Genomic DNA, 12,837 nt, shown 5'->3' on the forward strand with positions numbered 1-12,837 from the left:
TTATATGATTCCTTTCCAAACTCGTGTTCACATCAATGAGAAAATAAATCAATAATGCTATATCTGTATATACAGCAATAAGAAGGAATGAACTGGGTTACACAAGTATGTTGTTGAATAACACAGTATACGAGGCAGGAATTTACTTATATATGACTCAAAAAATATGAAACTAATCTATTGTGATAAGAGGTAAGAAAGTAAATATTCCTTGGGGATAAGAGACTAGTAATTTAGAAAGTAACAAGTGGAAGGCTTTGGTCATTCTGGTCATGTTTTATTTCTTGGGCAGTGTCTTGGTTACAGGTATTTTGTTTTGTTTTGTTTTGCTTTCATTTATCTAGGGGTATACTTATCATCTACTTATTTTTATATGTATTTTAAATATCAAATAACTTTCCAAAACATAGTGTATTCACCATTATATTGTAGGAAACTTCAGAATTTTATTATTATAAATTTTCATCTCTAGTAAGGCCATGTAGACAACAAAGTTCAATATGTATTTTATAAAATAAATGGTGCAAATTTCATAGAATATTTCAACCATGACTTTTGTTATTAAAAATTGCTATCCTTTTAATAAAGCAAATATGTCTTATTTAACCTGTAAGCCCTTCTAATGTTATTTTCAGCAACAAGGAGACTTAGAAAACCTTGTTTTCCTTGATATCATTATCATGCACTAAGCTTATTCACAAAGGCTTATGACTCAGCTGTGCAACTGCTTTCTGAGGGATGGATTTTATAAGTAGATAGTTGCCTACATCCATCAAAGTGGCACCAGAGAAGCCATTTAGATACTCTTTTTTTCCTTACGTGTTTGTCTCTGGTGTTTTACATTGCAACAAAGTCATTATCTTTCATTATTTAAGAAAGCCATCTTCAATTAAATACAAATCCTTTGAGATGTTAATTATCCAATTTTTAATAATAATACAGTCACTAAGGCTCAGATTTTAATGGAAAAGTTTAAAGGGAAGTGAAACTAGATGATCTAAGGAGCAGTCGAGTTTAGGGAGGTAAATTTACTTTCTATCTAAACAAAGCATACATAACCTGAAGAGGTTTGTCATTCCTAGACACAGAGAAACACTTGATGCAAAAATGAATTTAGAAAGGAATCATATAAAGTGACCTAGAATAAATATCATTCCTTTAATATGAACCAGAGAAGTAAATAATGGTAGTACGGTTCTAAGGTACCACTCCTGCATTTATGTCTTCAGGTGAATGGGTGGCAAATTATTGCAATTACTTGGTTTGAGTTTGGCCTTACTTACAATAGTATCTCTGAAGGCAGGAGATTCAGTATGTTTGTATAGTAATAAATAAAAAGGCTGTTGAAATGTATCACTCAAAGCCATTTTTCCCACATCAAGAATACTTTATTTTAATGATTTTAACCTATGATGTGATCTAGATTTATAGGAACCATTATAAAAGACTATGCCCCTGTCTAGTCCCTTCTGAGGACTCAGGTGAAGAAAAGTCACCTGGAATATTTGTACCCGTACACTGGTTGTGCTTATTACTTAAATTATTTTTTGAATACACAAATCTGGCATTACTTGGTTTGGTTTAAAGAAATAAATTAATTTCAATAGGATAACATATAGAGCAGAAATGCATCACTATACACTGGAGTAAACAGTAGACTTTAATGACACATATACATCTGTGCTTGTTAGTGGAGGAAAGGAATTTCCTTCTACCCTTGGAGGTTTTCTAGGTGAATTAGGAATGAAATTGACATGAAACAGCTTAGCAGGCATTAAAAAAAAAAAAAAACCCCACAAGATTTTATTACATGCTCACAGTGGCCCAGTAATGAAATTGAGATCTAAAGAAATGACCAAGGCAGGCAGTTTTTATATATTACGTTTACAAAGGGATAATAAATCTGTAAGAGATTGGCAGAACAAAGAGAACTGAACTCTCAAGTTTTAATTAAGAAATTTCAAACAGGGTGAGCCATGGTGGCTCAGCGGTTTAGCGCCGCCTTCAGCCCAGGACGTGATCCCACGTTGGGCTCCCTGCATGGAGGCTGCTTCTCCTTCTGCCTGTGTCTCTGCCTCTCTCTCTCTCTCTCTCTCTCTCTCTATCTATCTCTATCTCTCATGAATAAATAAATAAAATCTTAAAAAAAAAGAAATTTCAAACAGAATTTGGTCCATGGTAGCAAATTAGAAAAATGTAATAAGAGTTGTTTATACAGCCTTCTAGGCTCTAGACATCTGGTGTCTCTACCTCTCTACCTCCTGGTACCTTTCACATGGGAGATTTCATTCCTGTTTTCAGGGGGACATAGGAGGATCAGAGTGTCCTCCCTGCACAGGCTGTCTCTTAAAAAATTTCTATTTTAAATAATCAATATGCCTAGGTGGCACATTTCAAGTGGCCTGCCATGGCCCCCACATTTGCATCCTGCAATGATTCACATACTATAAAGTATCACGCAGAACGTGGCCAAGTGAGTACTCCCCAAGATTCCCATATTGCAAGATTTTAGGGCGACTGCATTACTTAGATATTTTTAATATAGTTGACACAAGATGCTACATTAGTTTCAAGTGTACAACATAGTGATTTAACAAGTCCATACTTTAATGTTATACTCACCATAAGTGTAGCTACATCTGTCACCCTACAATGCTATTGCAGTACCATTGGTTATATTCCCTGTGCTGTACTTTTCATGTCCGTGACTTATTCATCCCATAATTGGAAGTCTACATTTCTCACTCCCTTTCATACATTTTGCCCTCCTCTCCTCTGGCAGCCATCAGTTAAATGTGGAATCTAAAAAAAAAAAAAAAAAAAGGCAGAAAGACAAAAAATCAGACCTATAAATACAGAGAATAAGTTAATTGTTACATTATTTATTTCCTATATGCTCCCTGGATTTGCACAACATAGTAGTAGCCCATTGAACAACAATAATAATGAAGTGTCAAGCTAAGGTAAAAAAATAAAATGAAGATTCTTTTCTCAATCTGCACCCCCTTCCTATTGTTCTCATCTGCCCTCCCTTACTTGTTGAATCTTCTCTTGGTTTAGAAGTAGGACTGGCATGGTCTCAGTTTTTTACGAATCTAAGAATCCATGGATTGCTGTTTTTGTAAATTTAAATAAACACACTAGAACATTTCATGACAATAGTCAACAGAGTTATTTGTTCGGGAAAGAGGGATTTTTTTTTTTTTAATTACACTGTAGTTGGGAACTTATTAAGAGGAAGTTATTGGATCAGACAAACATAATGCCTAGGGAACTCCAGTTTACTGATAACTTCTGTACCATACTTTCAGTATTTGTATAATGAGGTTGTTAGAGACAGTTCAGAAAACACAAGATATTATTTGAAATGTATGATGATAAATATGAGATAAGTTAATTAAGTTATATATGAAAAACATGAAGCATTTGCTAAGAACTCCACAATAAACTATATTAAGTTCACACCTTTTGCTTTCAGGAATCCAGTGTCAAATAAAAAGATGCTTAAAAGACATTTATTAAAATGATGATAGAGGTCATTTTATGGTCAGAAAAGTGGGACTGTAGGATTTGTCTCTCTGTCCCAATGAAGGAGTCCAAAGGGAACAGCAAAATGATTGATCAAGATTCAGGGAAGGTAGAGCATTACATTGATAGCTGTGGGGGAGGAATCTGGATAGACTCAAAATTCAAACTTCTAATACTTCCCAATTTTCAAATTACTACCCTAAATTATAGCACGCAAAGATTATTTTTGGAAATAAACAAAACTTAAGTTTTGTTGTTGTTTTTGTTAAAGCATCATCCCAACACATTTTTAAAATAATTGTTCTTGTACAAATGAAGTATATTGGTAGAAAGAGCTCTCAAAACTTCTTTACTTTTACTCTTTGTTGACTATCCACCAGTTTTACAATGCAAAAATATTAAACACATATTTCCTGAGTCATTACTAGTGCACATATATGTGCCAGGGATTATGGGAATGTAGAAATACACATATATGAATAGACAAAAGTCATATTCAATAAAGAGTATATTAGGAGTAATGAATGTTATACAGTCATAAAATCATTGAAATGGGTATTATGGTATGTAATTGAGGGGAAAGAACCAGGAAATGATTAATGAAAAAAGCAGTATGTAAGATTACAATATTTATAAACAGAAGGTGAAGGAGATATTTCAGAAAAGGAAGAAACAGGATGAATAATGAGACAAAGATGAAAATTATTAAGTAGATCTATTTGAAATTCATTAGACATCTGGTTTTACTAAAGGAGAGTGTACATTCATGGTGGCCATGAGAATAACCTTAAAATAAATTCTCTTAATTTCTGTCAATGATCAGTTTGGTAATAGTAGAAAATTTGACCATTCTTAAATTTGGTGCACCACTCACCAGGGAAAATACAGAATCAGAAATCTAATCAACTATATTAACATAACATAGATAAATGAAGGCAGTAGCTTTAGACTGAAGTCTTAATAATCACTAGATAGAAAATAGATACAGTCTGCTATTGTGTATTCTCTAAGAACAGAAACACCCATTTCAAGTAGGGTTCTAAATTACTAAATTCAAAGAATACCAGAAAGAATTTTTTTTTTTTGTAAAAATGAAGAATAAAGAAGCACTGAGGAATGTGTAAAGTAATCATTTTATACCAATCATTTATTCAGTTGAATTAACTCTGCTATCTAATAGCCAAACAATTATATTTCTTTGTTAGCTGTCTGTATTCATTTGACTAATTTGTTGTTTGTGTGAAACATGAAATAAAATTGGGTCACTTGTGCCAAGCATTTTTTTTAATTATTATTTTTTAAGATTTTATTTATATATTTACTTATTTGAGAGACAGAGAGAGAGAGAGAGAGAGAGAGAGAGAGAGAAGGGGCAGTAGATGGAGAAGGAGAGGCAGAGAATCTCTGGCAGACTCCAGGTGAGTATGGAGTCTGAGATGGGCTGGATCTCAGGACCCTGAACTCATGACTTGAGCCAAAGCCAAGAGTCTGATGTTTAGCTTACTGAGCTACCCACATGCCCCTTTCAAGGGATTTTTAAATAGAACTGGGAGACTATAAGGAAATAGGCCTTATGCATATCCTCACTGGTAGAAGTGTAAACTTTTGAAGTGGGCCAAACCAGAAATATTTCAGTGACTCAGCCTGAACACCTGCAACTTGCTACAGGAAGAGACTTTGCTAAGTAACAGTGTTAGCAATTAATTATATTCAGTCAAGATTTGGCTTTCTGTTGCCAACACCAATAAAAAATTATTGTAAAGAATGCATATAAACATTTCCTTTTGGCTTTAAACACTTTTGTTCCCTAGTGTGATACTATTTACATTGCTACCCAAATCTACATACCCTGAATTGTGATTCTTTGATCCCAAACAAATACTCTTACTTAATATTGCCTCCTGACAGTTTTAGGTTGACATTTTTATAATGATAGTAAAGATTTTAATTACTCATACTATAATAGAGATAGATAAGGAAACCATCACTTTTTTATTACTGCATAAGTGATATTGCTGTACATGTGAATTTAAAATTTGTTCTAGAGATAACATATTGCAAATACTAATATATATAAATCCAAGTCCTTATGGACTATAATATATAAGTCTAGAAAATATAAAAATCAAACCATCATCCATATTACAATATCCATTTATCAACAGAGATATACATACATAATTGTTATACAAATACAAGAGAGAGAGAAAACCCTATGCTTCAGGAACATTTGTTTTCCCTCTTCTCATTTTCATTTTAATAAAGAAAGTCAACTTAAAATCCAAAATATGCAACTTTATGCATCATAATCTTTCCCTCTTCTCTTTATCGTTTCTCTTTGGCTTATCAAGGAATTTGTCCTATGGGTAAGATCAGTCGCACAAATGGTTCTAAATGTTGTGACAAACCAGTGAGGAAAAGAATGGTGAAATAGTTCTACAAACAGTGCTTCATGCTTCCATAAACACTAAAGATAGCACATGCCAAAATCTGTAGTATAATTTCATTTATTAATTTATATGCAGTATCATTCTGTTATAGAATCAATTATGTTTCCCTAATAATGCAATAAATGTGTTTCTTTTTGTCAAGCATATATTAGTATTGTACCTTCTAGTCTTATCTCTAATTTTATTGTCTCTTTAATGTTATTTTGAATCTAGGAAGAGTTTTTAGTTCATTTAAATGCAGTACTGGGCTTCAGAAACCAAGACAAGTCACATATGTCAGCAATGATATACAGGTTCAGAATTAAAGTTTATCAACTCCCAATCCCAGAAAATTTGTTTTTTTCACAAGACAAAAATGCTGTTTGAAAAGTGACACTTGGCGGGCTATTTTCTGAGGTTAAAAAGGACAATTTATGAAAAACAAAAAACAAAAAACAAATCACATTCTGGGTTCCCCACAGAGAGCCTGCTTCTTCTTCTGCCTATGTCTCTGCCTCTTTCTCTCTGTGTCTCCCATGAAGAAATATTTTTTTAAAATCACATTCTTTCTTAGAAATAATAATTTTTGGATATATCTCAAAGAGTCAAATTCTGAACTATAATTTTCTTGATTATTTTTGTAAGAGTTTACAGCAAAAATAAAGAAGATGGGCAAGGTAAATTCTTTCTCTTGGGAATTACCAATAATCGGACATCAAAGGGAACCCATGTACCATATCTCTAGTTATTTATTAATCTCCTGGCAAATCTTGGAATGTTCATTATAATTCAAATGGATTTCCAACTTCACACACCAATACTTTTTTCTCAGCCACCTCTCCTTCTGTGACCTTTGCTACTGCACACCAATTGGACCCAAGATGTTGCTGGATCTATTTGCCAACATCAAAACAATTTCCATCACTGGCTCCCATCACTCTTGATTTTCTGCACCTGCAGATTCTGAATGTTTACTGCTATCAGTGACAATCTCTGATTGATACAAAGCTATTGGCAACCCCTGTGCTCCCTGCTCATGGCCAGGATTTCATGAGGGATGTCAAATGCTTTGATACTCCTGACATTAACATTCCACTATCTTTCTGTAGGTCATGTGATATATCATTTCTTCTGTGATATCTCTCCTCTCCTATTACTATCTTGCTTAGATATACAGGTCAATGATTTAATTATTTTTAACATTTTTGTCTTCACTGAACTGAGTACCATTTTAGCTTGACTCTTACTATCCTATTCATCTTGAAGAACCACTCTTCTGAAAGGAAGTTCAAAGTTTTCTCCACCTTCACCTCCCACTTAGGAGCTGTTGCAATCTTCTGGGGAACTATGCTTTTCAGATATTCTGGACCAAATTCTTTCTTCTCCTTAGATTAAGACAAAATGAACTCTTTGTTTTACACTCATGTAATTCCTATGTTAAATTCTCTGATTTACAGCCTATGGAAAAGAATGTGAAAGAGATGGTGGAAAAATTTGAAAACTAAAATTTAATTTTAAGTAGTCATATAGTTTGAATAAATATGTATTCATACACATACACACACAAACATACTCTTCTGTTTTCAAATCTTCTATTAACCACTATATTATACTATACTATTCAGTTGTCTTAAATATCTTAATTAATACAGTAAGTATTTTACTATGTTACTATGATACCAATAAATGGAGTTTCCTAAATATGCTATATTTTATTGTATGTGTCCATTCTAAGTAAGGCACACTTAATATTTGGAAAACTTTCCAGTCTTCATCTTAGTGAAAACCTTCCAGTCTTGCATTAGTTATTTTATGCATTAATTTAATTATTCTAGGAACTACAAGTATTTAGTATACACTTTTTTGCATTATAGGTATCTTGCATTTCATGGTGATTCCACTAGTTTGTATTCCAACTAATTCAATAACATGATAAAAATAAGTAAAATTAATTAAATAATCTTACAAATTATTCATGATAAACTCTAAATCTCTCTTAAGTGAAAAGGCAGGATACTGTAAGTTCAAACAAAATATCTACTTCTGGAGTATAGAGAAGAAAAGCTTCCTTGAAATTCTATTCAGATCTAAATGGTGAAGAGGGATACAGTGGGGATAGAGAGAAGAATCCAGGCAGAGAAGGTGGAATTACAGATCCTGAGGTGGACAAGACAATGTCTTCTTAGAGGTTATATAGTTGTATGGGAACAAAACTTTCTCTTTCTACCCTTCCTGGTTCTTTGGTTGATCTAATAATTTAATTGATATAAGATAAATTAACAGGAGAAAAATAATTCAACTTTATATGTACAGCATCTCATAAAAATATGAAACTCAAAGAAGTGACCAAAGAAGGTATTAGATATATTTTTTAGACAAAAAACAATGTACTTGTGAAGAATTGACATGCCAATAAAGTTTCGACTTGGGGTAGTAAATAAGTAAAGTGACAGAGTTTGTTTGAACAACTTTTTCAGACCTAATTTCCCTCTTTGGTGATGAAGAGGTCTCTCCTTCTCCTGGTACAGGGAGAGTACCCTTCAGATAGGAAATTTATTTCCTGCTTTCAGAAAGATAAAGGAGGGCCAGAGTGTCCTTCTTGCACCTTCTGTTTCCTAAATAACTTTAACTTAAAATAATCAATAGCCAAAGTGGTTTATTTTGGTGTGGTATAGTCTGCTCCTCCTCAAAGTCCAACATGGGAAGGATAAAAGTGCATGGTAGGGGGTCCTTATAAAGTACATCCTTGTACTGAAATTCAAATCAGTTACTTCCACTTGGCACTTCTTCCCCTCTTCCAACTTCTCAGTCCTGGTTAAATGCTCTTCTTTGTGGTTTATAAATAAAACTCCACTCAAGGCATCATTGTACCTATGGCTCAATTGATCTGTCTCCAATATAAGACCATGAACATTGTTTGCTGAAGGTTGAGTATCATTCTTATCAACCCAGCTCCTTTATCATATCTGGGACACAAAATGGAAGAACAAATAAATAATAAAAAGCACATACTTGGGGCACCTGGGTGTCTCAATGGTTGAGAGACTGACTTTGGTTCAGGTCATGTTCCCAGGGTCCTGGGATCCAGTTCTTCATCAGGCTTCTGTGGGCAGCCTGCTTCTCCCTCTGCCTATGTCTCTACCTCTCTCTCTGCATCTTTCATGAATAAATAGGTAAAATCTTAAACACATGCGTGCGCACACACACACGATAACATTTCTGAATGTTTATATTTGTTGAAACCTAATTAAATAAGGGTATAATGTGATATATATATTTAACAGCCTTTAAGAAAATACATAAAAATGGTTGTGGATACTAAAGTAATAAAACTATAAAGATACTTATATTAATTACATGGGAATAAGAAGAAAATCATAAGAAGTACACAGATGTGTGTACTTTCTGGATGTGCTCTCTTCATCTGGCTCTACTCAACTTTTCTGATGCCGACCACTGGAAGCAGCTTGTTGAGAAAACATGGATATGGCTATGTGTTTGTAGAACCATGTAAGACTCAATGACATCCTTAAGCAACTATTAGAATTGTACCCCTTAAGTAATTATAATTGTTCTTGGTGAAAGAATTTCAGAAAGGAAACAAACCTCAAAAGTCTCCTCTGATTTTGACGGTGGCATTTGTGGGAAACTGACAGATTGTGGGGAAAGTGTGGTGGTAGAAAAATAAGTCTATAAGGAAGGCTTCTTTTGGGGAGAAAGTTATAAGGTTTTCCACTTGTGCCATATTTTCCTAATTTATAAATACTTTAAAAAAAAGATTTCATTGACTTATTCATGACAGATAAAGACAGAGGGAGGAAAAAAAAAAAGACGGAGAAATAGGCTCCACAAGGAGCCCAAATAGGACTCGATCCCAGGACCCTGGGATCACAACCTGAGCTAAATGCAGATGCTTAACCAACTGAGTCACCCAGGTGCGCCAAAATTTATCAATATATTTTTTTGTTAATCTTTCTTAGGAGAAACAACAAAGCAAAAGCCATTTTTTTAAAATGTATTAAAGTCTAAACAAAGCAAAGTCTCAGTGGATGAGAGGCTTCTAATTCAGAAGTTATAAATATGCCATCGTCCTTCCATATGACATATGACAGCAATATCATGTAAAGATTGATTTGATCTGCATCTAATGAATGTGAACTGACAAGAAGAAAATCATAAACCAATTAAATGAGATGTTTTTAGCTCAACAAATGTATGTCTAAAAATGGAAGAGATCAATATAATTAATTGTAGGCTTTCATCCCCCTGAATTTATGTAATTAGTAAAAAAATCACTCACTGGGAATGTTGACTACTAGACTCATGACTTAAATAGGAACTTGGGACAGATGGCCTGGACTAACCCTTCCATGTGGGATTCTACAGAAATAGGGAAAAACATCAAAAGGTTTTGCTCTTTTCTGGTTCATTTATCTCCTTCCTCACCTGTTCCCTTCCACTCTCTGCATGGCTACATCACAGGGTTCTCACATATCCACCATGGACAGATGAAAGAATCATTATCCAGTATTATATGATAAATAACTATTGATATAATAGGCTAGTTTCTATATCTGGACTCCTTTCCTTTAGCCTTCCACTGAAATCCCATGGATAAAAATGACATAGTGATGATAGATTTAGGCATTCATATAACAGTGAGCAGATAGACGCATACTAGTGGTAGTCTGTCTAGCACCATGTGTTAGAATTCAACAGTGGTAAAGCTCAATAACCCAGTAAGTGGGTGCTCCTGTGTAAATGTCAGAGGCAGCAACTTTAAACCTCTTTGGTCATTCCTCCCCAGAAATATGCTGCGAATCTGGCAGCAAATACAACTTGAAATCACTGTGGTGTTTAACAACTCGCTCTTCCTCCTCACTAGACCTCATCCCCACCACTCTGTAAAAGAGGACCTCTCACTAGATTCTCTCTAAGGCCCTTTCGAGTTGCTATAATTCATCTTCCTATTACTGTGGTTCTGCGGCTGTGTAAACATGTGCTCACTATTGGAAATATTTAAAAAGATAAGCCAACAAACCAAACAAGTGACTTCCTCTTTATACAAAAGAATGGCATTGTGTCTCTAGGCTGATTTGACCTGAGTGGTAATATTAACTACTAGAGAGTATGAGTGGTGGAAGGCCGAATACCTATAAATAGAGCTTCTTTCCTTGTCTTCTATTCTGTTTTCAGAATCCAATGGACACCACAGAAATGGTTATACAACAGTATTAGTATTCAGGTAAATAAAAATTAAAACCTCAGTGCTAATCCTTGACCACCTAAAGAATGGCCATAATGAAAATGATTCACAATGTTAACATCGAGCATCCACTTGTGTGGATGCGGGGCAATTAGCTTTCATACATTGACAGCAGAGATCAATTGATGCGCAACGTTGGACAGCTGTGTGGCAGGATCTACTATAACTGGCCTCCAAATTCTATCCCTACCTCTATATCCAATACAAATGAGTGACTATGTACATCCAAAGCTTGTACAAAAAATTATCGTAGTAGCGTTATTTGGAAATTGACAATAGCATAGGGTATTTGTTCATTCGGGATACCTCTCAGCAAAGAGAGTGAAAAAACTATCACCACGTGCAACAGCATAAGGGAATCGTGTATATAACAATGAGTGTAAGAATCCAGATATACAAGGTTACAAACAACATAATTTCATCTCCATATACTTTTAAAAAAATACTAAACTATCATATTTTATATCAATTTGTGTTAGGGCTCATAGTCCCTGAAATGCTGTTATGTTCATGCTTTGGTCTAAGTTATGTGTGCAGAGATGTTTCATTTTTTCTGAAAAGTCACTAGTTGTTTTTTTTAAGTAGTAAATACACACATTATAACTTCAAAATTAATTTTATTGTTTTGTTTTGTTTTCAAAATTAATTTTAAAATGAAAGATATTTACTATCAGATTGTAGACAACTACCGAATTTCATATTAATTTTTAAAATCTCTAGCAGTTTTTTCATGATGTTTTCAAGATACCTATATAAAACTAATAAAGCCTGCAACTTTTCAAAAATATCTCACTAAATAATTATCTTATATGCCACTAAAAATGGATTGTTTGCTTATAGAATAGAGATGTTAGCAACCTACAACTCCTGATTTTCATGCTTCCTGAAACAGGAAGACTTATTGAACTTGATACCAGTATCACATATAGAACTTATTCATAAAGGCTCATAACTTGGGGCCAGACACTACTATCTGAAGGAACTTTTTTCAGATTTTTTTTTTTTTTTTTTGAGAGAGAGAGAACACACAGTGGGGAGCAGAGGGGCAGAGGGGGAAGGAGAGAGAGAATCTTTAGCAGGCTCCACACTCAGCATGGAGCTCTAAGCAGGGCTCAATCTCACGACCCTGAGATCATGACATGAGATCATGACCTGAGCGGAAATCAAAAGTTCAACGCTCAACTGACTGAGCTACCCAGGTGCCCCTGAAGGAAGGAGTTCCTAGGTAGTGTTATATATATTTTATTCATGAGACACACACACACACACAGAGGCAGAGACACAGGCAGAGGGAGAAGCAGGCTCCATGCAGGGAGTCCAACATGGGACTCGATCCCGGGTCTACAGGATCATGCCCTGGGCCTAAGGCGGCGCTAAACCGCTGAGCCACCCAGGTTGCCCGGTAGTGCTATATTTAGGGGCACCCATGTCACCAAGGGAGTTCTTGAATCGTAGATTTTTTTTCCTCACTTGTCTGTTTCTGACATCTTAAATTTAACCTTTAGCCTTGCCCCCCCCCAACCTTATAATTAAAGAAAGCTACTGTCTATTAAAAAATTCCTTTGGGAATTAATTTAGATTATCCAATTTTGTGCAATGTATTTCCACACCCCC

The 12,837-nt window shown here is 34.6% G+C and overlaps 1 pseudogene; it reads left to right on the plus strand.

Annotated features, from left to right (window-relative positions):
- Nucleotides 1-5,912: 5,912 nt before the first annotated feature.
- Nucleotides 5,913-7,433, plus strand: LOC129514912 (olfactory receptor 5W2-like; annotated as a pseudogene).
- The last annotated feature ends 5,404 nt before the right edge of the window (nt 7,434-12,837 follow it).

This window comes from Nyctereutes procyonoides, unplaced genomic scaffold (genome assembly GCF_905146905.1).
Source record: "Nyctereutes procyonoides isolate TBG_1078 unplaced genomic scaffold, NYPRO_anot_genome, whole genome shotgun sequence".
NCBI classification, from domain to species: Eukaryota; Metazoa; Chordata; class Mammalia; order Carnivora; family Canidae; genus Nyctereutes; species Nyctereutes procyonoides.